The following is a 27,239-nucleotide window of genomic DNA, read 5'->3' on the forward strand; positions in this document are numbered from 1 at the left end:
AAAAACCGTGCACATTCCGCAACTAAAGTCCAATTCCGCAGCTAAAAAAGCCTCATTGTTCAAATCAACCTAACTTTCTCATACAAAATCAGATTTTGATGATTCAAGTACTGTTGGAAAGATCTCAACAAGATATACACAATTAGAAATCCATCATTAGAGTTTGAAATGGCCAATAATGAAATAAATTGCTGAAAAGAATCAACATTCAACTTGGAGCACAAATTCCAAAGCAGGTATAAATTATTTTGATTTTTCCTTTGAGAACTCGTTTCATTAATACAAATTCTTAGTTTTGTGTGTAAATATCATAACTAGAGAGATTGATCACCTCTCTCCTTTGATAATCTTACATTCCATTGCAAAAGAAGTATTAGTTTTTTTGTAGGTTCTAGGAGGAAAGACAAATGACTACAAGAGAATGGTCTCTCTAAGAGACCAATTTGTTTCATAAGAGGATGATCAGCAACAAAGAGGAAATATGCTGATGCAAAATCAGATCTTAACACTTGAAAAACTTTCAGATACTGTTGTCTCTATCACATCCATACCTCATAATAAACCATTCACCTCATTTCACTTCATACTTTCCATTTACATTCACATCCACTTTCCATCTCTTTTTGTCCATTCATAACCCACAAATAAAAGCAAGAGGCTCATTCACATGCTTATTGCCCATTTCCATTTCTACTCTCCATTGCCATCTTCCATTTCTTGTCATTTTCATTTCGCAAATAAGCTCTGCTTCGATGCAAATTATTGAGTGCATAGTCCTTTGAGTCTAAGCTCCTTGTAAAGACACCTTGAGGCTTGCATGCCTTAATGGCAAGTTCTCATGCTGAAAAACAATGGGAATACATTAATGTCCCTTGTTCATTAGATCTTCTAGGTGACTCGACATCGGCAAAGCTATTCGTACCTAGCAAGATGTGTTTGGGCATCTTAACTCTCATTGTCATCAATGGTGAGAGTTCTCGTGTTGACTAGTGGCATCCATCAATGGCCACTAAGTCAACAATTTCCTACTATGTTAGACATCATAACATCTTTTCACATAGTAGGAATTGTGCCATTGAGTTTTGAAGACATGAAGACTATTATTTTCAGCATTTTGGAGCAGATTCAGCAAGTTTTAGTAGAAGCAATAAAAAATCATCTTAACTCTTTATCCATGACTCTTCTTGTTCAGCCACTTGAAGAAGAATATGATCATAATTTTGCAGCCACCACACATACAACTCATCCATTCCAAAGGGTAAGTTAAGGTACGTCATTTTCTAACTTTTGACCATAGAATTCCATAAAAAGCTAGAATGATAATTGTTGGAAAAACATTTCTCTTCCTCATTTCATAAAATTGCCAATACCATCAGTTGGGGGGGGGAATACATTTATATTCATATCTTTCCATGTCCATATCATATTCAGGAGCCCACATACTTCCAACATATATTAACTATTACATTGTTATTATGAGCATACAATGGCTTTTCAAAAAAAGTGCTTAAAGAATCAATTGGATACAAACAAAATCATGGTTGTCCTACAAGAACCAACCATCATGCAATCCAATAAAGATATACTTTGCAACAATAATCAAAATATCATTATGCAAAGTTCAAAGATCAAAATAGAATATAACAAAAAAAAAAAAATGGTTGTAACACAAGAACCAACCATGTTGCAATTCAAGTAAAACACTTTGCAGAAATATGAAGTTATCAAATGGTATCATGCAAAGTTAAGCCAAAGCTCAAGGATCAAAAGAGTTAATGTAATATATATTACATGAGGACATGCAATAACTTCAGTTGGGGGGTATGTTGGGTCTTGAAAATGTCATTCATTTCCATTACACTTTCACTATTATGTCCATTATATTACCTCCATTTCACTACTATGTCACTACATTCATCCCACTTTCATTATCATTGGGCCACATTTATGTTTTTCCAAACTTTATTAATTCTAAGCCTTTTAAGTGAATTTGTGGTTAAAAATTAAAAAATAATGTGCATATGCTTATACCTAACAAGTGGGTTGAGATTGTTGACATGTGTAGGTCAAAAGGAGGCTTCTAGAAGACCCTTATGTGGCACTCTAAGGCCAAATTCGAATTTGAGTGGAAAGAATCATGGGGATCACGAGGATATGTGTCACATCTCCTAATTGTATTGTAACTCTAAGAAGACATGTGTCTTATCAGTTCCTATTTTGATTAGGACTCTAGAGGTAGAGAGAGAGATTCATGGACTCTCATTAATGAGATGGTTTCTCATCTTTTTGTATAAATAGGAGATCCCTCTCCTTCATTTGTTAGTTTTTAGAGCTTGTTAGCTTGTTAGTCTTAGCTTAGCTTGGAGTTTATAGTTCTTCCTTGATGGCTTTTGAAAGCTTTGGAGAGCTTTGTTGTACTTTGTAATTTTGAAGAATTTGAATAAAGCTTTGATGTTCTCAACATGGAAGGAGATGTGAAATAGATGTCATGGAGCACATTAGAATGTAAGGTAGAGTAGATTTTATTTTGTAATTTTGCTTTGATTTCATTATGTCATTTAATTGCTTTCAAGTTTGATAGATTAGAGTTTCCATTGATGCAATTTTAATTCATGCAAGTGTGTTCAACCGGTTGATTGTAGATTAATTTTTCTTTACATGTTTTTGCATCAAATAGTGACATGAGATTTGCCTCTCTGCTGAACTTTTTCTTAAGCTTTTCAATTTCAATTATGCTTTGATTTCAGTCTTATTTATTTGTTGTTGTTAGTTAGTTTAGATATCAAATTCTTCATGTCATCTGACATTATCTCCAGAGCCATGGCTTAACCCCGAAAAGCTACTTGGCGAGCTATCGGATTATGAGTGAAGTGATTTGATTTTACTTTCATCTCTACAATTAGATATCAGGTTCTTCATGTTATTGACGTTATCTCCATAGCCATGGCTTAACCCCGAAAAGCTACTTGGCGAGCTATTGGATTATAAGTGAAGTGACTTGATTTTACTTTCATTTGCAAGTAGGTAATTTAGATATCAGGTTCTTCATGTTATTGACGTTATCTCCAGAGCCATGGCTTAACCCCGAAAGGCTACTTGGCGAGCTATCGGATCATAACTGAAGTGACTTGATTTTACTTTCATTTGCAAGTAGGTAATTTAGATATCAATTCTTCATGTTATTGAAGTTATCTCCAGAGCCATGGCTTAACCCGGAAAAGCTACTTGGCGAGCTATCGGATTATAAGTGAAGTAAATTGATCTTGCTTTCGTTAGTCTGCAATTTTTTGTTTGTTTGAGTGCAATAGTTTAGATTTTATTTCTATAATTAGATGGGCAGCAGAGACAGTGATTTCATGATTAGTATTTCATCTTTTGTTTGATTTAAGTAGCTGCATATTTACATTCCTGTTCAAATATTAATAGCATATTTTGAGATCTTTTGAAGTGCTAAGTTTTGGAAGTTACCATAAGGGACATAAACATTGTCTTGAAATCTACATCCATACTTGACCTTTAAAAGTATTCTTAAGACTTTAGAATAGGATTTCCATTTGCATTAAACACTTTAGGAAACCAACAAGAACAAAACCCCAAAAACAACATAAACTATAAAACAACGAAGTAAGAGAAAGGTTAACTAAGCACATATGGTGCACCACACTTCATCAGTTTACGATACCCAGATTGATAATTTATGTAGAGCAATTTAAGACGTTAAATTGACTAGACACACATATTCCCATGGTTAGACTCATACTTGAGCAAATGGTTGAATGAGATTGAAGACTCCGAATCTAGTTTCATCCATCTGGGCTGCAATTTCAGGAGTACTAAATCATATGTACAATGGATTTACATTGATGGTCATTCCGATCATGGGTCTATATCTGTAGACGATTGTTTATGTACATGTAATGAAAGTTTATAAGCTGAGCATGGGTATGCCTTCCCTCAGCAATTCATGTAAAATCAAATATCATGATATATGTATTGTAATTGATGTAGGTCACCTTCCACTTTGATACCCCCTCATCACATCGTAAAGCATTTCATTCGACATTGACATTTTTCCGACTTCATGCTTTAGGGGGCAGCTGTTACAGATCCATTTGGGCACATCAAATCCCAACATCCAAATCAGTGTTTTAGGGCTCATCAAACCCTAATTTCAGTTGCTTCATGCCCTAAACAAGTCACCCTTTTGAAAGCCTCATTCCCAGACAGTTTCATGACTTGAAAACATCCAAAAATAGCCTCTAAAGGGACCAGCGCGAGTAAGCCCTTATGAAGGTGCACTGCATAGCAGTTAATTCCACTCCCAGGGTGCTCTACAGAGCACTTAGGCTTCCTTTCACCTGTGCTGGGCAAGAATGAGCAAAATTCACATAGGGTTTGGGGATTATTCTTATCTTTTGGAGTCATCTATAAGTCTCCCTCACTTATCAACTCCTATGAGCTCGAAAATGGATGAGGAATGAGTTAAGGTGCATCCTGTCCTCTCATCCCTTCCTCCATGGAACTAATTCTAAGTATGGAAGGCCATTCAATGCCACCATTAATGACAAAACGTCCTTCATCTTCCTATAAATTGACCACTCATCTAAGTGATCAGGGGCTGGATTATGTTGAATTGTAAGGAGATAATGCTGCTATGAGATTTGGCTTTGAAGCAAGTATTGTGATGCTACAAGTTTGTCATGCTTTTGATGTGATGTGGATGGGATCCAAGCTGGAGGAATGGCTTTGAATCGGACACCGATGGTTGTAATTCCTTCTTCTATCTAATAAAGTGTTTGAACATTTTTCCCATATGTTTGTATTGTTTCATGATGCTTATGTGTGTGAATTGTATCTAATTCCTTTCACTTATATTCAATAGATCATATGCTTTGATCGGTTTTTGTCTTTTGTTGTGTTTGTAGGGTACTTCTCAAGCGGATTAAGTATGGGAAGGAGCGACGGAATCGATAGAATGGAGACAAGAGGAAAGCGAAACTACAGGTAGGCCTTCTATCTTCTCATCTTATCTATTTCTTATAGGAAAAGTCTAAAACACTTTAAACTGTTGTTCTAGATATAGCTACTTATATAGGGAATTAGTATCTATCCGTAGATGCTAAATTCTCCAAAACACTCTTTGCAAGCTTCTGAATTATTCAAAGTTTCCTTTAATTGTCCAGTACATGTTTGTGGGGTTCAGTATTCTGGCTCCTCTATTTGGTTTTGAATTCGAGTTGGGTCTACTCCCTCCCTGATCTTTGAATTCACTCACAAGGGTTATACAACTATCACATTGGGGTTTTGGGGAGTACCAATTATTTCCTCCTTGATACTGTCCTTTATCTCCTTGTCGAATACTCAAGTTTTTTTTGGACCCTATATTAGTTAGGCGGACCTACCTATGGTTTTGTGCATGGATTTCGCACATGATTTTGGGCATGATGGTTTTCTGTCCATGGTATTTTGTAGATCCGGTCAAGGGAATTATGGTTATGTTCTAATCCAAGGTTTATGGATGTTTCGGCATGTATATCTATGTATTGTCATATTGAAAGGAATATAATGAAAAATCAATCTGGTAGTCCCGGTTTTGGGATCTAGGGGAAAATCTCTATGTATATCTATTTTATCTTTTATGCTCTCGCCATTGTTTGTTTTCTGTTTTTTAGAATTCGTATGCGAGTAATTTTTGTACGGGGTTAAAACCTACATTTGGTATCAGAGTTGTTTCGGCTTCAAGGGGACACCTTTGTTGCTGAGGGGATTTTCTCAGGCTTGTGGTAGACCCTGTTCTGTGGGAGATCTGTGGGATTGATTCTTGTGGTGAAAGAAGATGGCGAGCAATGGAAAGATAGAAATCAAGAAATTTAATGGCCAGAGTTTTGAATTATGGAAACTCAAGATGGAGGATCTACTGGTGGATAAAGATTAGTGGATCACGGTAGATTCGAGTACTAAACCAACAACAATGTCAGCTGAAGATTGGGCGAAGTTGGATTAGAAGGCAAGGAGCACAATACGATTGTGTGTCTTAGATTCAGTATTGATGAATGTATGAGGGGAAGCTTAGGCGAAGGCTTTGTGGGACAAGTTAGGGACTTTGTACCAATCTAAGTCTCTAGTGAATAAATTGTTCCAACAGAAAAAGCTATATAACCTAAGGATGAAAGATGGAGACTCGGTGACAGAACCTATGAACGCCTTTAATACTGTGGTAATCCAATTATTATCTATTGATATTAAAATTTCAAAGGAAGATAAGTGCATTAGTTTGTTGTGTTCTCTACCATATTCGTGGGATAGTATGGTTGTTGCAATAGGTAGCAATGCAACTGCCTTGGAGTTTGATGAAATAGTCTCATCCTTGCTATCGTAGGAGATGAGACAGAAAAATATGGAGGGCCAGAATGGTGATACCTTGTCTGTACAAGGACGGTCCCAGAACAGAAACAAAAATAAGTCCTCAGGTGGGAGATCTAAATCTAGAGGGAGATATAAATCTCCAAGAAAACCTATAAAGGTGTGCTGGAAATGCAGAAAGGAAGGGCACTTCAAAAGGCACTGTAAATCTAAATATCCTGAGAAAGGAAAGGGATATGATGATGCTCCTTCTGCAGAGGCAAAAACCACCCCAGATGAAGGTGGGGATGTGTACTTGGCTTCTTCTTCAAGTACACATGTAGATCATGAGGCATGGTTGATTGACTCAAGTGCATCCTTTCACTTCACTCCCCATAGAAAGTGGTTTTACGAGTATGAGAAATATAATGGTGGTGATGCCTTATTAGGGGATGACAAGAAGGCTAGAATTGTTGGTGGCGGAAAATTCAAGTTGAAGTTGCAGGGTGGAAGGATTTGGTCCATGATTTCTAGATACTATACACATACCCCATTCTGGAAACTGTGAGATGTTAATAGGCCTTAGCTCAATGGTTGAAAGGAAACATAATAATTCATGTGTGGAGGAGAGTTGCCTTCATGATTCTCTACCCTAAATGAACCCATATATACCTAAGCAAGTCTTCCTCTTGAGGTATCAGATCTAGTTGAAAGATGGCCATCTACAAGAAAAATATAGTGTAGTTGAGCTTATGGTTGGGTGAAGAGTGGCTCTCCTTTCTTTAGTGGCCAAAAAAGCTTAGGTCTTAGATAAGTGTAACTATTTCTGTTTTAATGAAATGATATTATTGTTCATAGTTTGATGAAAGTTGCCATGTTGAGTTACTAAGTATGTTTTTAGTGATGCGCTGAAACAATGTGCAATTGAGCTTGGTTACTAGTTGTTATTTCTTTTACGATTGAATGTTGCATATAGAGGTATTCTTTGAAGTATGTTACCTATGGTAGACGTAAGATGTATGGTTTTGTGAAGTAGAATATATAAGTTAAAATAAGCTTTAAGTCTTCTCGCGTATTATGTTAGTGTGAATGGCTTTTACTAGGCCAGTTGTAGGACTGAACAATATTGTTGTATCTTTGATTGGAAGTTAGAAGATGTGGAGTTTTCCTTGATTGGAGACCTTGGAAGGATGTGGTAAGTACCATGTTTGGGATAGCCCTGAAATGTCCCTTGCAAGATTATAGAAACCTGAATTGTTACAGACCTATTAAGTATACATTCAAGTAAGTTAATTAACAAATGAACTCAATTTTTTTTTGTTTAAATTTTTCTCCAAATTTATTAAAATTTCTTGTTAAAAATTATAATTTCACTTAATTGATAAAAATATATATATATTAAAATTTTAAGTAAATTTCTTTATTAAAAATTATAATTCTACTCCATTGATAAAAATACATTTTAAAATATTCCAAAATATAAACTTAATCCAAATAAATAAATTTATAAGTGAGACCATATACTAATAGCAAGTATTTTTTAGTTTATTCCCATGTTGGAAGTTCTATATCTCTTTCGTGCTTTGGCAAGAGGTCCCACTAAGCAACTTGTACTTGACCTCGTTCCTCTCCCCATGAACTAAGAACCATCCAAATGTTACCACTAAAGAGTTTTATTTAGACATTGAAGTAGAAAGCCCATAATTGGGTTTTTGAAAAATGAAAAGACCAAACTGATTGAAAATTTGTAAAGGGTCCCTTCAATATTAAGATCCAATTATGAAGGACCTAAGTGTTGCCCCAGAATCCCAGTGGGGCTGCTACATTCCACAATCATTCTTACCTATTAGGGGACTTTTATATATATATATATATATATATAATTTTGCACCTAAGAGTGCTGACTTGAAATATAACGCATACAACCATATATACATGGAAGTGGCTTTTAGCTTTTAATCGCATGGTGGCAGAAATATATATATAAGAGTCCCCTAATAGCTACACAACCCTATATATATAATTTTGCACCTAAGAGCGCTGACTTGAAATTTAAGGCATACAACCATATATACATGGAAGTGGCTTTTTGCTTTTAATATTTCCATATTTCCCACATGTAGAGACTTTTATTATGTGCCCTCGTACCATATCAATAATTTGTGCTGGTCTCCACCATCGGATTTAAAAATATATTGTCATATATAAATATATTTATGGAATATCAAAAATTAATATTTATTTTTACATAGACCAAGTTCAATGCACAAAGAAAAATAATCTTTGACAAAAGAAACACAGAAGAGAGAATCTAGAAATTCAGGACAACAAAACATCTTCTTTCAATTTGTCTGTGCACATTGTTATTTTAATGCTAGATTCTTATTGCAAGATAGTATATTGGAGATTACGAGGAACATTGCCTCTTTTTAAGGACATTATATCCAATCATATTTCCTTTATTTCAAGAAAAATGAGTGGTCTCTTGTTAAGGTGGTTAGGATGAAAAATGGTGTAATAAAATAGTAAAGATTGGAATAGTCACTCTAAACGTTTTAAATAGTAAAGATTGGGATAGTCACTATAAACGTTTTGACTATGTATTTTTTATAAACTATATTTTAAGTAATTTAAATTTAAAATGTTATTTAAAATTTATATATATACGAGTTTTTTATAATTACTTTCTAGGGTGCTTTTGATGGTTGAAACTCATTTTTTTAAAATATTTTTTAAAATAATAAAAAATGGACATGTTTAATAATTTCGTAGAAAATTAATAAGATAAAGTAAATAAGAGATAATAAATGTTTTACAATTTTCTTCAATTATGTATAATTGATGTGGTTTGGGGATGTCAACAAAATTATGTGTATATTAATGAGTTATGGACGGAGTTGGAGTGAAGAAACGATTTCCAAGTGGTTAGGCAACTTGTGGAGGGAGATAAGTTAAACGTCAAGGTCCATATTTTTTACGAGGTGTTTCCAAGTAGTTCATATCCAACAAGGGGCATAATTGGCTTCAGGTATGAGTCACACAATACAACGTTGTATACACCAAACAAGCGCATTACACATGTGCTACTAGAATGGGCATATTTTTGGTGGTCCTCGACGATTGAAACTGGTCCCACAATGTTTCCTGCATGTCTTGCGCTTGGCACAACCATGGTCTCATACGAAGGCTCACCTGTCGCGAACATCCCAGATTAAATGCCCTGAACTTCAGTTCAGGGATTTCATATGTCCCGGGATCTCAAGTGGGATCATTCCTTCTGTCGACCTAGATATGGAGAACTCCTTCAATGGTGGATTGGTTACATGGTTTGATCATTCTGACAAGGGTTTTATGCTCATTTATGAGCTCATGATGTAGTGTTGTCTTGGGGTTGTTAAGCTCAGGATCCATCGAGACACTTGGACAAGGTTGTGCACGTTTCATGGATTACTTTCCTTCTATCGTACCAGGTTTCCCATATGCCCAGTGTATTATATAAGGCCTCAAATGCTCGCATGGTGGCAGAAATATGTTTATCTAGTTGCTGCAGGAGAGCTAGTTTGTCAGACCTATGAGTCATCCACCCAACTTAAGAAGAGAATACACACAACTATTATAGTGTCTAAAGGTCAGTATCTAGATATCCACATTTTTCGTCCCTCATTGTGTCTCAGTTGCAGTTGCCGCCGAGTTTCTCTCAGAGTAGTCTTCCTGAGTTGGGTCTTTCCTCAATGTTATTTGTGTTATTCTTGCATAATATGGGGACTGGTCCATCCTTCAAACTCGTGGTCGTCTTATCCCAAGACTCTTTAAAAAGATTAATGTGATGACAATGTATATCTAATAATTAATAATAAAATGAGTAACTAAATTTTTTAATAAGTGGGTCCCTTGTCCCACAAACAAGGGGGTCTTACACATCAATTTGGTGTTTGGCTTGGTCGTGACCTTAAAATTAGATAATAATAATAATAATAATAATACATATTTAACCTCTTTTAAATTTTTTTACCATATTTTTTTATTTTTCTCTCATAGACATATAATTTTATTTTACTAACTTAAAATTAATATTAAATTAAATTTTACACTTCCATATTTACTATCCTTATATATTTAAAAATTTTAAATATGATTTATTTAATTTACTATCTTAATGAAAAAAAAAACAGATTTCCAATTTTTTCTATTCTAGAATCAAAATAAAAATAATAAATATATATAAACTTTTACACTTCCATATTTATCATCATGATGTACTTAATAATCCTCAATATGATCATTCCAATGGTAGAAAAATATTTGAAATACCCTTTATGGTAAGTTCCTTGGAAATTTATTGTTCGTTAAAATTTCAGCTACCTTATTTAAGTACCAAAACTATCATTTTGGATGTGATAAATAATAAAAGTTAGTGTCTGAGAGGGTTATACAAGGTGCAAAAGTCCAATGGTAGAAAAATATTTGAAATACCCTTTATGGTAAGTTCCTTGGAAATTTATTGTTCATTAAAATTTCAGTTACCTTATTTAAGTACCAAAACTATCATTTTGGATGTGATAAATAATAAAAGTTAGTGTCTAAGAGGGTTATACAAAGTGAAAAAGTCCAATGGTAGAAAAATATTTGAAATACCCTTGATGGTAAGTTCCTTGGAAATTTGTTGTTCATTAAAATTTCAGCTACCTTATTTAAGTACCAAAACTATCATTTTGGATGTGATAAATAATAAAATTCCCTTGATGGTAAGTTCCTTGGAAATTTATTGTTTATTAAATTGGATGTGATAAATAATAAAAGTTAGTGTCTGAGAGGGTTATACAAAGTGAAAAAGGCCACTCACTGTTATGTTTATACTTTTTTTTAATGACATATTAAAGTTTTTTGCTTTATGTCTTAGAGTGTTATTTTTTTTTATATAGATTAAGTATTAAAGAAATTTTCAAATATCTTAAATATGATTTTTGTTACATTTTTATATAAAAGATATTTAATAAAAATGTTAAGTATTATTGATAAAACTTGAATAGATTTAATGGTGAAAAATATATACCTCTTTGTAAAGGTTATAAATATATTTTTAATTCTAAGAGAAATATGTAAACTAGGATGTAAAGATATGCATTTATTAGAAAATGAGTTATCTAATTTTTTAATATTAAAGTTATGAAAATTGAATTAAATATTATAAGAAATAAAAATCAATATAAATTAATTTTATGTTAACAATTGAATCTATTAATATACAAAATGAAAATAAATATATGTAATATTAAAAAATTACATTTTTTAACTTTATAATAAAAATATAATGAAAGAGTTTTATAAAAATTTAGAATGGGAATATGTTTTTGTTGTCATAATTCTTCAAACTACATAGTAATAGCAATGAGATTACTCTTCATTCATATATGAGAAATCCTTGAAACATGATTGGTCATGCTTCCTTAAGACATTTCTAGCCTAGTGGTGAGATAATATGTGCACTTTTTAAGCATGGAATCTCAACGACTATGCATTTCATTACTTCATCTTGAATCTACAAGCTCTCGTCAAATTTCAAATAAAGGAGGGTAAATCATTCAAGAACTTTGAAACCATGGATACAAATTGAAAATTAAATGGTTGTCATTTTCCCCTTTAAACTTCAAAATGCATATAAATATCAAAGTTCAATGTTCTCAATGTGTTTTTTTATAATCAATTTAACATGCAATTTTAATTTTGCACGACATTTGTAGTACATATCCATTCACACCATCACACATGCACATATATGTTGGAAGTGAAACCATTGAACAAGCCACCTCAAGGATGCTATCAAATGCCCTCGTCAGGAATAGTCACCTAACAATAATGAGTTTCAAGAAGCATGGTTTTAGTGGACACCCAAAGATTTCACATAGAGAAAGCACTAAGATGAAGTATATATAACAAATCCCATTTATGGAGACCAATGACCATTGTCTATAGCCTATAAACACTAGCTACATGTATCATTTTCTACCTCTTACCATTTAGGAATGGGAACCTTCCTAAACACTCATTAATATATGGATTTTTTATTTGCACCTTGCATATCATCCACATCCAATGATCATTGTCAAGCACATCTTACTTTAAATGTAACCTTATACATTGCATTTTGCATAAATTCTTCAACATTAATGAAGCTCTTGTAGAATTCAAATGGACCTAGGTGTTTCTTAAAATTTCTATAAAGAGCTTACACATAGTTATGGATTTCATTAAGATATATACATGGCTTTGCCCATAAATTCATTGGGCTTTCTTATAGTCAATGAATTTTCTTTTGATATTCAGTATTCAAATTTAATTGTTGAATGAATGGTAATTCTTATTTAAGAATATCATATAAAAATACCTTGATTTGCAAAACACGACTATGTGGTAATATGAGGTAATAAAAGTTAAAAGTTAAGATGTGTATTAAGAGATTAGTTATCTAAGGAGATGATTCAAGGATAGGAGGCTAGTGATCCAAGGAAAGAACAAGACTAGAATATGGTAGTTAAGATAATGAGAAGATCATATTGATAATACATGTATTTAAAAATGGATTGGACTAAAAGTACCAACTATGAGGTAGTAAAGGTAATAATGCTAATCAAAAAGCTCATATAATCCTGTAAATTGTGTGCTTCTCTACAAAGCCTTAATGTAGTGAGACCACGAGACTGTGATATAGTTATGGTTAGAGACCATAATGTTGTTATATCAAGGAAGTTGTTTCCTTCTTGTCAAATATGTTCGGGAAGGAAAGTATGTAGTGAGACCATGAGATTGTAATATAGTTATTGTTAGAGACCATAATGTCGTTATATCAAGGAAATTGTCTCCTTCTTATCCAATATGTCTGAGAAGGAAAGGATTGGGGAATAAACCAATGCCTTAATTTTGTGAATGGATATGTTCAAATTTTAACCCTACTTAGAAACAACAAGTGCTTTTCAAATCTCTATGTTAGCTTGGTGTGGTAGAAATATGAATGCTCAGTGGATTCATTATGCTCTTTATGTTCATCATGCTATACAAAATACAAAACCAATATGGAAGAGGATAAGGGTCATTCAACAAACCAATAACATGTGATGATGATAATAGCAAGGGTACAATCACTAATGACAAGGTATGTACATTAACAATTGCCATATGTCATAACATATGGTGATTCGTACAACAAAGGTCTAAGTGAAATATTAACTTTAAAATTATAGAAAAAATAAAACAAAAATTACTTATCATCATCCATAGCTAACCTTCTATAAAAATCACTTTTAGATGAAAATAGATTTAAACAATATTTTCAATCCCCACCAATTTCAATAATGAATGTTATATATTCCAATATATTATTTTATTATCTAAATCAAATTATATATATATATATATATATATATATATATATATATATATATATATATATATATATATATATATCTATATATATATATATATATATATTCCCAATCCAACAAAATATACTATAATAATATTCTCTATATATCACTCTGATTCGGAAATTAGCAGTAGTTTTCTGAAATGGGTACTTGATCCTAACAAGTTTAGGAAAAAACTACACTTTCTTCACTCTATCACAACTCATAGGCAGATGGAAACCTTGTTAAGTATGGTTATACAGGACAAATAGGTCGACAATTATAAGCTTTTTGTTGGACAAGAAGATATCAAAAAGATCATGAGGGGCATTCGGTATGACCTTGATGATGATCGTGGTCAGACTGAATCGTGTGGAAAAATATTTAGTTCCAAACTTAAACACTAAATCAAATGGCCATTAGGAGAATGATACAGCGATCAATGCTCCTCCTTTAAGCACTGTTCCACGAATGAACAATTCAAATGAATACTCTCCCCCGCTTTCTCCATTGGTCATTTTAGATTAATAAATCCATCATGCTTTTATGTTTTTTTTTTGGCTTTTTGGCTTATGGTGTACTAAATAGATGTTAATGGCGATTTTTTTTTGGTCTTACTTACTAGTTTTGTACTTAGTTGTTGGTGGCTATCATTAACTATACCATTAATCTTCCTTTTTAATATTAAAGGAAATCTACCTATATCATTTTAAAAAAACATTCTCTATATGTGAACAATCTTAAAATACATATTTAAAAAGGTAATGATTACTTCTTCTATGATAGTCGAAACTACATGCACATGAAAAACCCTGAACCGCAAAGGCTGTTGAATCCAGGCATGACGTCACCAATTGTTTTTAAATCACAAAAATTTGAAAAAATGGCTCTCAAGTCACTGCAAATACATTGCTAAAAGCGAAGATCGTTATATAAAATATGAAGAAAATTCACGAATTGAAAAGCATTCTGTCATCCGTTACGTGTCCGTACCTGTCGTCCACTTGCTTGCACGAATGCATAGTGACGTCACCACATTTCTCAGCAGCAACTGCGCAACTGTACACATCAGCGACCTCATGTTCCCGGGAGCGACAGCATGACGAATCAAAACCAATGCCATTAATGCCAACGTGGCAACATGAGCCCGGCCGTGTCGTTTTCGAATCAACATCGGACAGCTGGCCTCGCTCGACCATTGACAAATGACGAATTCTTGTATTTTTTTAACACATGGTGAATGGGTAATTGCTGAGCTTAATTTATGGGAGACTTAGGATCAATTCTTGTAGTTGTTTTTATAACACCAAGAGTACATCCAACTACCTACAAGTGAGATATACTAAGATTTTATGATCTTAACGAGAGCAGACTCACTCACGTATTGCCAAAGTAAAAATGAAGAATCTATTCCTTGAACTACCACCACAGCATGTCATTGTGTAAATAAGAATAATGTGAAAAGAAATTAAAGTAAAAGGGTGTGTTCCCTTGTTGGTGGTTATGCCTTGTGTACCATATCTACTCTCACATTCTTATTTTATTTCTGGAATACCTGGTTCATGCATAGTGACTTAACCTTTATCTAGTTATGAAGGTTACAGCTACGTGAATTAGCACCCAGTTTTGTCAGCTTGCTTTATTTGAAAGTTGCTTATTGAACACTAACTCCCAATGAGACACTTGCCCAAAAAGAGTATAATGGGCTTTTGAAATTCAAAGGACCCCATTTATCGAAGAAACAAAACTTTGACACTCGAAGAAAAGGTTAAGGTCCCACAAAAAAAACATGGAATTAGAGAGAACATAAGTGCTCCCTACAAAATCCTTGGGAAAGAGTACCATCTAGACCGAGTTCTGACCTTCATCATTTCAGTGTCCACCTTTTGCTTTATAAAGGTTTGAACTTTGAAGCCATGCACATGTAAGTTGCTTTTTAACATTTCCTTGTTTTCCACGTGTTGAGATTGTTGCTCTATTTGGATTGTTGCTTTGTCCCCCACTCAACAATATCAATAATGTTTAGTGGTCTAAATGATTAGAATTTTTTATATTTAATATTTTAATCCGTGTAAGTCATCAAAATGGTTGCTCATTTTTATATAGAGTAGTTTTTGAGTGTGATTTTTTGAAAAGTTTTCTGGCTTATTTTTTATCTAATTTATTTAGAATTTTGTAGGGATTTATTGAAATCATAAGGTGAACTCTTCACAATCAAAGTGCCTGAGGGGTTTTTGAGGGCGTTGAATCCATAAATGTAGTAAAAAAAACTCAATTTAAACAACACAAATCAAGATTTGAACTCAATTTGTTTCCCAGATTTCGTAAAAAACTCAATTTAAACAACACAAATCAAGATTTGAACTCAATTTTTTTCCCAGATTTCGAGCAGAAGTCTACCGCAAACTCCAAAAAGTCACACTTAAAGACTACATTTTATATTTGATATTAACTAATGTAAATAACAAAGTATGAAAAAATATATATCAAAAGAAAAAAAAGGTTTATAAGTTAAAGAACAATGGTGTGAATGGTAAGTTAAAGAAGAATGGTGTGAATGGCTAGAGGTAGGTTTCACACTTATCTTGTTTGGATTCTAGTTTTAATGAGATATTTAGTTTATTTTGATAATGTTGTAAAGATAGATGCCTTCATAAGTGAGACCATTTATAGGTTTATTTTTGGATTTCTCAACTTTTACTATGTTATTAGAACTTAAGCTTGTTGGGTATAGTTTTGAGTTACATTAACAATTAGTGAATTTGATTTTGCATCTAACCCAAACCATTTTAACTATTTCAATGGTTAAAATAAAATCAGTTTGTGTTACAAGTTTACAAGTTTTTTTTAAACCAAACTATCTAATAATAATGTGGATCACTCATTTTTCCCACCTTTTTTTAACTTCAACTAACATTTTGTTGATCTTCCATAAGGGAATACAATGTTGAGGTGCTACATAACATCTAAAGATGATTGGGCACGAACCACAATCTCCTTCCCCAAAAATTTAGCAAGGAGATATTTCAACTAGTTAACCAAGCCTTGTAGCATGGACTACTCACACAACTTACAAGACAATTTCTATCGATGTCCCATCTTCAAACTCATCATAATGTGAAAATGGGTAAAATGCCTTTCACATAGTAGTTAGGCAATATCACTTAGAAACTTCAATTCACATGATGGGGATTTGGTAACTTTGTGATGCAATATCATTTCACATTAATATATTATTTTAATAATATTTTTTTAATTTGTGTTCACTAAATATTTAAAAATCTTAATATACTTATAATTGAATCGAGAGGCTCATTCTACAACCCAGTATGAGGGGATGTGAGTTTCAGTTCCCCTTTAAAATAAAAATAAAAAATAAAAATTATGTTCTAAATAGAAAAATAATGTCGGTTATAAAAAGAAATTGAATATGTTGTAAAGTAACCAGAAGTAAAAAAAGTGTGAGTAAGATGTTTAAGTTTATAAAAATTTAAGTTTTTATGATTAAAACGTTTATTTGGTCATATATATACTTTATTTAGCATTTACAAATACAATTTAAATAATGAAAAATAACACTTTATATTTTGCACTCTAAAGAAGTTTGCCCTTAAAAAAAATTGATCCCTTTAAACTCATATTAGATCCATACTTGAGATAAATCTACACTGATGTAATATAAATACTTACTGTAATAAAAACAATAAATTTATTCTAAACCTATAATACAAAGGAATTTAAACCATACGTATTTCTCCAAAAAAAATAAACATTATATTAATTAATCATAAAATATTATTATGTTTAATTATTTTAAATCATTTTAAAAATTTAACTCAAAAATAACATTTTAATCTATTTCATTTTATTTTAATATTTAAATATTAGTTGTAAAAAAAATTATTTGATATACTAATTTTTTAATAATATTACTTTTATATTTTATAAAATTTCTAATTAAAAAGAATTATTTATAATAATATTATATTTTTAAAATAATTAAAAAAAGAATTATTTATAATAATATTATATTTTTAAAATAATTAAAAAAAAGAAAGAAAAAAGAAGATGAAATCATTTTAAATCTCAATCGCATAAGCTCAAACAAAAGACAATTTAATAAATATATCCATATCAATCATCTAATCTAATAAAATCTCTCCGACTCAGCCATATCAATTATCTAATCTACATAAAAGAACTAACCTTCTAACTTATCGATACACCATGATTTAGATAATAATAATTTATTATGTTGTCATCTTGTCTCAGCAACCCACACTTTTGGACTTTTGAGTGGGACAACATGATTTGGAGTATCAATAATGCTTCTTTGTCTTAATCAATAATGTTTCTGTCTTAATCGTGAGATTTTTATGTTTTAATTTAATTTGAAGATGCAGAAACAAAAAGAGAGGAAAAATGTGATGCAATAATTTATTTTACTATGGATTCATATGTATGATAGGTAATTTTGGTTTCAAGAACATAAACACCTCAAATCTATCTCTTGGAGATTTGTTTGGATATTCAATAAATTTTTAATGTAAAGGATTATAACAATTTTGTATATTAAATCCTAATTAAAATCCCATTTCTACTTTGTGTATATATATTTCAATAATGTGTATATCTCGATGTTGAACAAATTATGTATGTATATTTCATTGAGCTTGTATGTATAGTTTTTTTTTTTTTATATCTACATTTACAATCAAGAATGTGAATTTTGATTGAAGAATGCATTGGTTAGGGTGGTTATATATCCAAATGCATTGGTTAAGGTGGTTTGTTTATCCAACACTATGTGCACAAAGCAGGTGGTTCGTGGATGCGTGAGAATGGTACCACATGGGCCAAGCCAAGACCATGTGGGTCCATATGGAGATTCATAGACTAAAGTGGACCTTTTTTATTAGCAAAATTTCTAACCAGCTTAATTTTCAATCCATGAATCTAATTGAGATAAATTGATATTGTCGAAAAGATCTCGATAAATTAAATTCGATGGTGGTATCAAAATTTAATTTTATAGACTTTGAGAAAATGATGTCATGTGACTCCACCTTCATAACAAACCTTGGAAGTTGGGGCAAAACGAACAGGGAACACCTCCTACAACCAAGATAAGTGAAGGGGTGGGAGGGATTGTTACATATTAGTTGGTTGTCTACATGACATTGCATGCCTCATATACATGTAGGGACTTCCAAACATGATTTCACATGCATCAAGTGTTATTACATCTAATTCTACGTCATCAATATAATCAACACTTGTAGCAAATTTGATTCTACGTTGTTTTTCTACCTTTTATCTCTACATCCTTATTTACCATCCCAATGGACATGGCATAGGATGATCTTGAACCTCCAATCCAAGTTTGTTGACCAAATCTACCACTATGAGATTAGCATGTGAACCTTAGTCAAACAGGTCATCTATCTTGGTCTTCTTGACCTAGATCTTAATAAGGAAGAGTTTGGTCATCTCCTTCTCTTCTTGGTGATGAAGGCTACTCAAAGGCACTTCCTTTTGCACTAATATGTAGAAAATCTTCTTGTCCACATTAGAGCTACTTTCTACTCAATTTCTTGAATCTATGGCTAGAAGATTCCTTTTCTTCTGACCCATCTTGTGGTTATGTGTGTTCAGATATAGATGCAAATTCGAAAACTTCTCCTTATTGTAACCATCAATGTTACAACGGTTGTAATGATTGGTAAAATACTTGCACTAATGTGCAGTGGTTGTTGTCTTCTTATCCTTCGCCCCTTTCCACATCTTCTTCCCCTCATTGGAAGCTTTCTGGTGCTCTTTCTACTTTGAACCACATGAATGCCCTTTATTTTGGTCCATGCTTTCTAGATACTACACTTGTACAAAGCCTTATCCACTATTCTTGGATTGAATAACATCACTTGCTTTGGTATCTCATCTGAGCTCTGAGTTGGAACCTCCATCTTCTCTTATTCCAAGCTTGTTTGCTAGAGCAACCATAAGGAGATTCTTATTTTGATTGATGTCGACAAATTGTGATTCCATCCTTGCAAATCTCTCATATACTTTCTCATGAGGATTATTGTGAACAAACTATGTCTATCAACACATATCTATCATAAATTTATTAATCGACCAAAAGCAAAAACTTGATATCTTCAAAGATTAAATATAACATGCTACGAAATTTAGTTTTTACTCTTCACAAAAATTCTTTTTCATTTGCATCAAAGAATAACCCAAAGATTAAATTTAATTGAAAAAAAAATATATAGTTGATTGAATTAAAACCATGACCATTGAATTGCAACACGGAACTTTCTTAAATGTTTGTTAGAAAAAAATTAAAAAATAAAAAATAAAATTATATGTTTTTTCATTAATAATAATATTCTTTAAAATGATTTTAAATGTTTTTGTCAAAATAAGTACATGCAAAAAAAAATATTGAAATTTGTATTAATAATAAATTATATTATATTATATTATATTATATTATATTACCAAGTAAACTATTTGTTATTAATATTTGTATATCACCGTTGATAATAACAACAACCTTTTGAATAATATAATATTTCCTTGCTCTAATCGAAAAACCACTCACCTCTCCACGTAAGATTTATCACTAACCCATGGGTATCAAGTCAATATTCTATGTCCACGAGCATCTATGTATCTGTATCAACAAAGCCACTGAAAACGACACTCATGACTCCACTGCATCGTTTGTCAAGTCATTATGAGAGAAGCTGCCTTCCAATATATATATATATATCCAAAAATCTCTCCACTAAACATTCAGCATTGAGAAACGATAACTTCTTCTTATATTATGCGAGAGAAACGCGATATGTGATATGTGTAAATGAGAAAGAGGGGAATTTAATGTAAAGGGGTGATTTGTTTTTTTGGGTGGTTATGTTTTTTTTTACATTATTATTATTATTTAATTTTAAGGTTATGGTGAAGTTAGACATCAAATTGGTTTATGAGACACTTTTATTTGTAGGACAAGGGACCCACATCAAATTGGTTTATGAGACACTTTTATTTGTAGGACAAGGGACCCACTTCTATGCAACGATTTGACTGCTAAGTCTACAAAGGAATGCATACTCTACCCCTTTTGGTTTTGAACCTATGACCTCTTACGAAGAAACACATGCTCTTAACCATTAGGCTCACTCAAGTTGTATTGTATTTGGGCAGATATTATACTTATGGTGAGCGAGAATATATTATATTGAGTTTTGCATTGATTAGGTTTTACTTTCTTTTGGACTAATTTTTTTTTTTAAACTTATCCAAAATTTAACGTTATTAGTTGAAATTTATTATTTTTAAATAATATTTAAATTCATTTATCTGGAATATTATTGGTTCAAATCTTTCACATCTTATTTTGTAATGATGGCAAGAAGGATTTCAATGTACTCCATCATTAATTTAATTAACACAGTATTGTACAACCTAGACTCCACTTTGTACTCTGTAGTCTATGGAGCTAGAATCACTCGTCTTCGTGTAGGATTTGATTTTGACACCTGACGCCATTAATGTACAAGGGATTCATAATTCTAGGGATTTTTATACTATGTCAAAGTCTCACCCAGATCCAACTAAACATGCATTTTATTGAATGAAATATTTCATATATGGATGGAAGGTTGTAGAAATATAGCTTATGGATTGTATCACTTGGTCATTAAAGAGATGAATTGTAAATATTGATGGAAATGCTACCATTTAAACCACCTAGATCGACTTTCATGTCAGCAGTGCTAGAATCGTATGTGCAGGAAGTTACGAGCCTATGGTAGTCTTTCCATTGACAATTGGAGCGTACACAGACCTGGAATTTCAAACTTCAATTATCTTCCAAGTGAAGGATAATTAAAAAGAGGTTATTCATTGGATCACTAGATACGCTGCCCAGTCACTCAAAATTACACCCTTTTGGTTGGTCATGTTGAGTAAAATTGCTATGAATGTCTCTTGTTATTTGGTTATTAGTTTTAGTTAGAGTATAATTGTTATGAATGTTTCTTTTTATTTGGTTATTAGTTTGAGTAGTTTAACGAGGTCACAATTTTGCCCAAAAAACAATGGAAATTTCAGCAAGATTATGACTAAAATTCAGCAAAAAAATTGAGAAATCTGGGTTATAGCTGTCAAGCTTCAGAATTTTGAGTGCCCTAAAGGTTTTTGATGGTGCTAAATCCATTTCCACCATTAACAAAAAAAAATAAAATTAAACACTCCTATCATTGAATTTTTTGGAAAAAAAAATGGCCAATGAATTTTATTTTTTTTCCAGCAAAGTTGTTACTTCAGTAAACAACGCCATTAGTTTTTGCCTCTTCTAATCATTTACTTTCCATGATGTACTTATTAATAATTTCTATATAAATAAATAGTTTCTATTATATATAAAAAAAATTATCATATATCTTTAACTAAAACCCTTTTTATAATTAAAAAACTTGAAAAATCATCTCTTAAAAATATTATTTATATAAAAGCAATATTAATATTTTAAAACTAGCAATTGCACCAGATGTTGCAAAAGAATGTCATAAGGCAATATCATATGGAGAAAGAGCATAGATGGAGACATGTGTGATATGTTACAATTTGAGTGAGAGACATAACATGCTGGATATAAAACAAAAACAAGAAGACTAAGTTTCAAGACCTCAAAGTTGTCAAGAAAACATTGATCTTTTAAGAAATTCCTAGCATTTATTCCTCACGCACCATCCAAACGGTATAGAACAGAGATTTCAAGATAGGATAAAGGCCCTCTTTCTATACACTCAACTGCATAAATTCAATACAAACAATCTCTCCCACTCAAGAGGCTAAACACAGAAAGACACTCTAGATGACATTGACGTATAAAAAATAAATACAAACAGAAGATTACTTTGGAAGAAAGAATTGAAATCCTACAGAATATTTACTTCCATAAACAACCTTAAACCCCAACTAGGAGGAGAAGGCATGGATTGTATAGCACGGATGCAAAATGCAATTGAGAAATGGGTAAGAATTTTTTTAATTATACAAAGTGTTTATGCTTGCAAACAATATAAACCCCAATATAGAAGCATGGCTTGCCTTGCTTCTCTTTTTATGAAATTTGCAAGCTTCTCTTGTCTCCAATTCAACCATACTAGATACAAAACAACAAGACTCAGTTCTAAGACTTGAAAGTTGTCAAGAAAACATTAATCTCTTAATAAATTCCCAACATTTATTCCTCACACACTATCCAAATGATAAAGAAGACATATTTCAAGACAAGACAAAGGCCCTCGTTCTATACATATTGTTTGAAATCTTTCCTACAAAGATGATAGTCTTATGGAAAAACTTATAAAGGAAAATTAGAATCTTAATTCTCGAAGCAAGCAAGGGTTGCAGATCGCATAATACCAAATTTTATGCACTTATTTCCGACTAAAATATTAGCAAATGACTTTGAACAGGAAAATCTCATGGTCCAAAAATAACTCCATGCTTATACCCAACCAAAATATCATTTTGGGATATCTGGTTTTCTGACCTTTTTGCTCTGATATAAATCTCTTTTTGTAAGATTATCAATGATACTTACGATACAGTCTTGAATCAATTGTTTTTCGTGTCATCTGTTTTTATCATTATGCCAAAGTATGTTTTCTTTTAGTAAGTCTTCTTTCTTGGTAGCCTAGTCTGATTGTTGTAATGTTTTGTTGTTAGTTTCTATTGGAAGATTATAGGCACAAATATAATGCTTCAGTAGGTCGTTGTTAGTGGTTAGTGTGAGGCTAATTATTTACCTGCTTCTCAGTAATTTAATTCAAGTGAAGGGTCCTATTTTAGTTCACAAGCTAGTAATTTTCCATTTGTCAATGAGCTTTTGACTACTGATTATCTGGATTATCAAAATGGAGAGAAACAAGTCAATTCGAGAAGGTAAGAAAATTATCTTACTTTTGTCATAGATTCTCTTCTTGAGTCATTTTCTGCCACGAGAGAGCAACATGGTTTTGATCATGCACACTTATCTGCATTAGATGATAATTATTTCATGGAGGAGTTTGGTCAAGGGTTTGATATTCGTGAATGTAGCAATGAAAAAGATTTAGGCAGCTTGTCTAATGCAATTGATCTACTAGATTTTGACCTTGATCTTGAAGCCATGGAATGGATGGGCTTATGTGAACAATAATTGACAACAATATTGTATGTTGCCTTGGTGGATTTTATAATGCTGCAGTAGGTATCACACTGGTCATGACTATGATCCTAGGTTTTTCAGCTTGTTTATTTCCCTGAATATGTTTAGTTGATATGTATAGCAACAAAAGTTTTGATAGTGATGAGAACAACTTCTTTTACTGCGGTAGGGAAGAACATTTCATATTAGAGTCATTAGTGGGTTTTATCAAAGGAAAACGCCTTACGACGTAACTAAATATTTTCTAATAATTTTAATATTAATATTATACAACTAAATATTTTCTAATAATTTTATTCAACTTTTAGAAAGGAAAAAAATGATTTTTTAAACATTACTTTATTTTCTTTAGTTGTTTTATTTCCATCTCCATTTTTCTTGGATTTTATTTTTGCCTTGTCTCTTCTCCTTAATTTTTTTAGTGTCTTTCATTGAGCACTATCCAATATGTCTATGATTATTTTAACATTTAATTTTTTTAATGGATAACATTGAAAAAATATTAATATAATTATAAATTCATAATATTTTAAAACTGATTTACAAAATAAATCATGCTTTTATAAGTAATCTTCTAATAACTAAAATTTATAAAAGTTAAAAATAATTTTAAATAAGTGGTATGTATGCTTGAAAATATTTTTTCATTGTTGAAAAATATATAAGGTTTCTATTTACATTTAGTTTTATGGAGATTGTAAAATACTATAATGAAGGATATTAAACTTATTATATGTCTTTTAAATATAAATAAATTTCTTTTAATTGTGTATTACTTTGTTTTATTTTTTATTAATTTTTTTTTAATTTCTTTATAGTTTGATGTTATGGATTGAATTTTATTATTTTTTATTAATATTTAAAATTATTTATCTGTAATATGATTGGTTTAGGTCTTATTATGTAATGATTGTTTTAGGTGCTCTTGTCACAACTGCACACATTATTTGTCCCTCATTATGCCGCTACCGCAAAATACCAAGAGTTTCTCGTGCATGTCTTCAGCGACTTTGTCTGCTAATTGAATATTTTGAATTCATTGCAGGAGTTGACAAACGAGTAGTTTCCAACCATTGTCATCAGATAATGGATTCAATCGTGCACATGACCATAACTTTCCGCCAAATTTTGATGACATGTAGTGATCATAGTCTTATTTTCGCTTGACAAGGTCAATCTAGCCTTCTAAATGTTTTTCAATCTCTTCTTTGAGCTCACTTTCATCTAATTTCCTTTAAGAACCTTGATCGGGATATTTGACCTTCTTGCATATATCCAAAAGCAACGATCAATATTCAAATTTATGAGATATTGGCAACCAAACTTGATAAAAGAACCGAGCTTGAATGACCTTTTCATTGTTGAAAACATGTTGTAGCAGAAGATTCTTTCATGACCCTCCCATGCCCAAAATGGAAATGCTTGAAGGATCACCTTTCTGCAATATAATATTAATAATTTCATTAATATATTTTTCCATCCCCAATGTGTATGTTTTTGTAACATGATCCTTGGATGGTTCCTTCTCTTCTACCTTATTGGATTTCTTAAGAAGATCACTCATATCGAGCATGGACTCAAAATTCTTAAATTGTTGACAAGTCAAGAAAGCATATGTCTCTCTCTTATTTCATAAGATAATATTTTGTCTTTCATATTTACATGTCTTTATTATTGTAATTGATGTAGTTTCACTCAGTCATGTTTCAATTGTATATCTTAAGTTTACGTAAGGAATGTTTCTTACGCCCATTTATGGAAGTCTAGAAGAGAATATAGCTTTTTGTCTAATCATTACATGAGAGTCTTTGATCTTTTCATGTGTGTTAGGATTATTATTTTATGGAATATTATAATTACTTTGTTTTTATTATTATGAAATTTTATAACAAAATACCTCAATTAACCAATTAGTAAAACCTAAATGTCCTGGATTCTAAACCTTAACACTAACTTGAATTCAATATTTTTACTTTAATTTAACGATATTTAAATTAAGCAGCAAATACTAGGTAATATGTAACACTTGCTACTTTACTCTCATTATATGTTTCTTTAATCCAATCAAGTAGAGGCATCATAATTATCATAAAAACCATAATAAACTTTCGAAATTAGAAAAAAATAACAATGTCCCACCAAACCAAACCAAAATCCCTTTAAAAATATTAATTTACCATAAAAAAAAACCATAATGAGATTTGGAAATTAGAAAACTTTGGCAATGCCCCACCAAACCAAAACTCCTATAGAAGGCCAAATTACAATGACCCTGGGTTTTAATTTTTGCAACTAGGGTCAAATTACACCATGGACAACTTAGATGGCTGAGATAATGCTTGCATTAAATTCCTCTTTTCGAGAGGACCAAAATCGACCTAAAGATCAACGTATTTGGTCAAGCGGAAGTTGATTTAATGAATTATCTTATTTATACATGTATAATGGAATGGGTCAGTCCTAAGCACATGCGAAATTGTTTAGGTCGACCTCAACCCCAAGTGGACCCTCAGGAAATCCTATAAATAGAAGTGACCTCAAGCTCATTTCATCACACTGATCAAGCCATCTTCTATTCTTCTTTTCTTGCTTCATATAGGGTTGTCGGAAGGAGTTCACTCAAGGGTCCGAAATCACAGGGGTGAAGCTTGCACTGATCTAGATTTTTCTATTTCCTGGACATTGGCATAGAACTAGGCATTTTAATCCCTGGACGTTGGAACCCAATGGTTAAGACAACGTCGAAAGAGCCCTAGACGTTAGCACAAAAGCCTAAGGGAGCATCCAAGGTTTCAAAAGAAGATCTAGAGGTGTCGGTCCCTGCACGCTCGCACATAGTGGTCCTAAGAGCATCTAGGCAGTCCCGGATGCACACACAATAACTAGAAGAGAGATTTCAAGGGTTCAGAGCATATTTGGGTGAGTTTGACCCCAGGCGCATGCACAAAGTCTTCCTAAGATCATCCAAGCAGTCACATACACCCTCACACAGTGTCTGAGAGAGCGTCTAGAGAGTTTCGGATGCACGCAATCAGTTTTGTTGAGAGCATCCAGGGTTTTGACCTTGGGTTTGACTGTTGGCTTCAGTTGTCTTTAGTGATCTGGTAGATCTGGGTTTCTCTCTGCTATTTTGTAGATCTGTAAATTTGTACTGTAAATCTCTATTGCAAATATTTGCATTGGGCTCAATGTACTCTCTGCTGAAATTTTTTTATGACGATCTATTAAAGAAGAATATTTGAAAGGGTTTTCCCCTTGTGGGGTTTTCC

Source organism: Pinus tabuliformis, chromosome X (assembly GCF_031772625.1).
Source record: "Pinus tabuliformis cultivar Carrire ecotype Pingquan chromosome X, CPIR1, whole genome shotgun sequence".
Taxonomy (NCBI): domain Eukaryota; kingdom Viridiplantae; phylum Streptophyta; class Pinopsida; order Pinales; family Pinaceae; genus Pinus; species Pinus tabuliformis.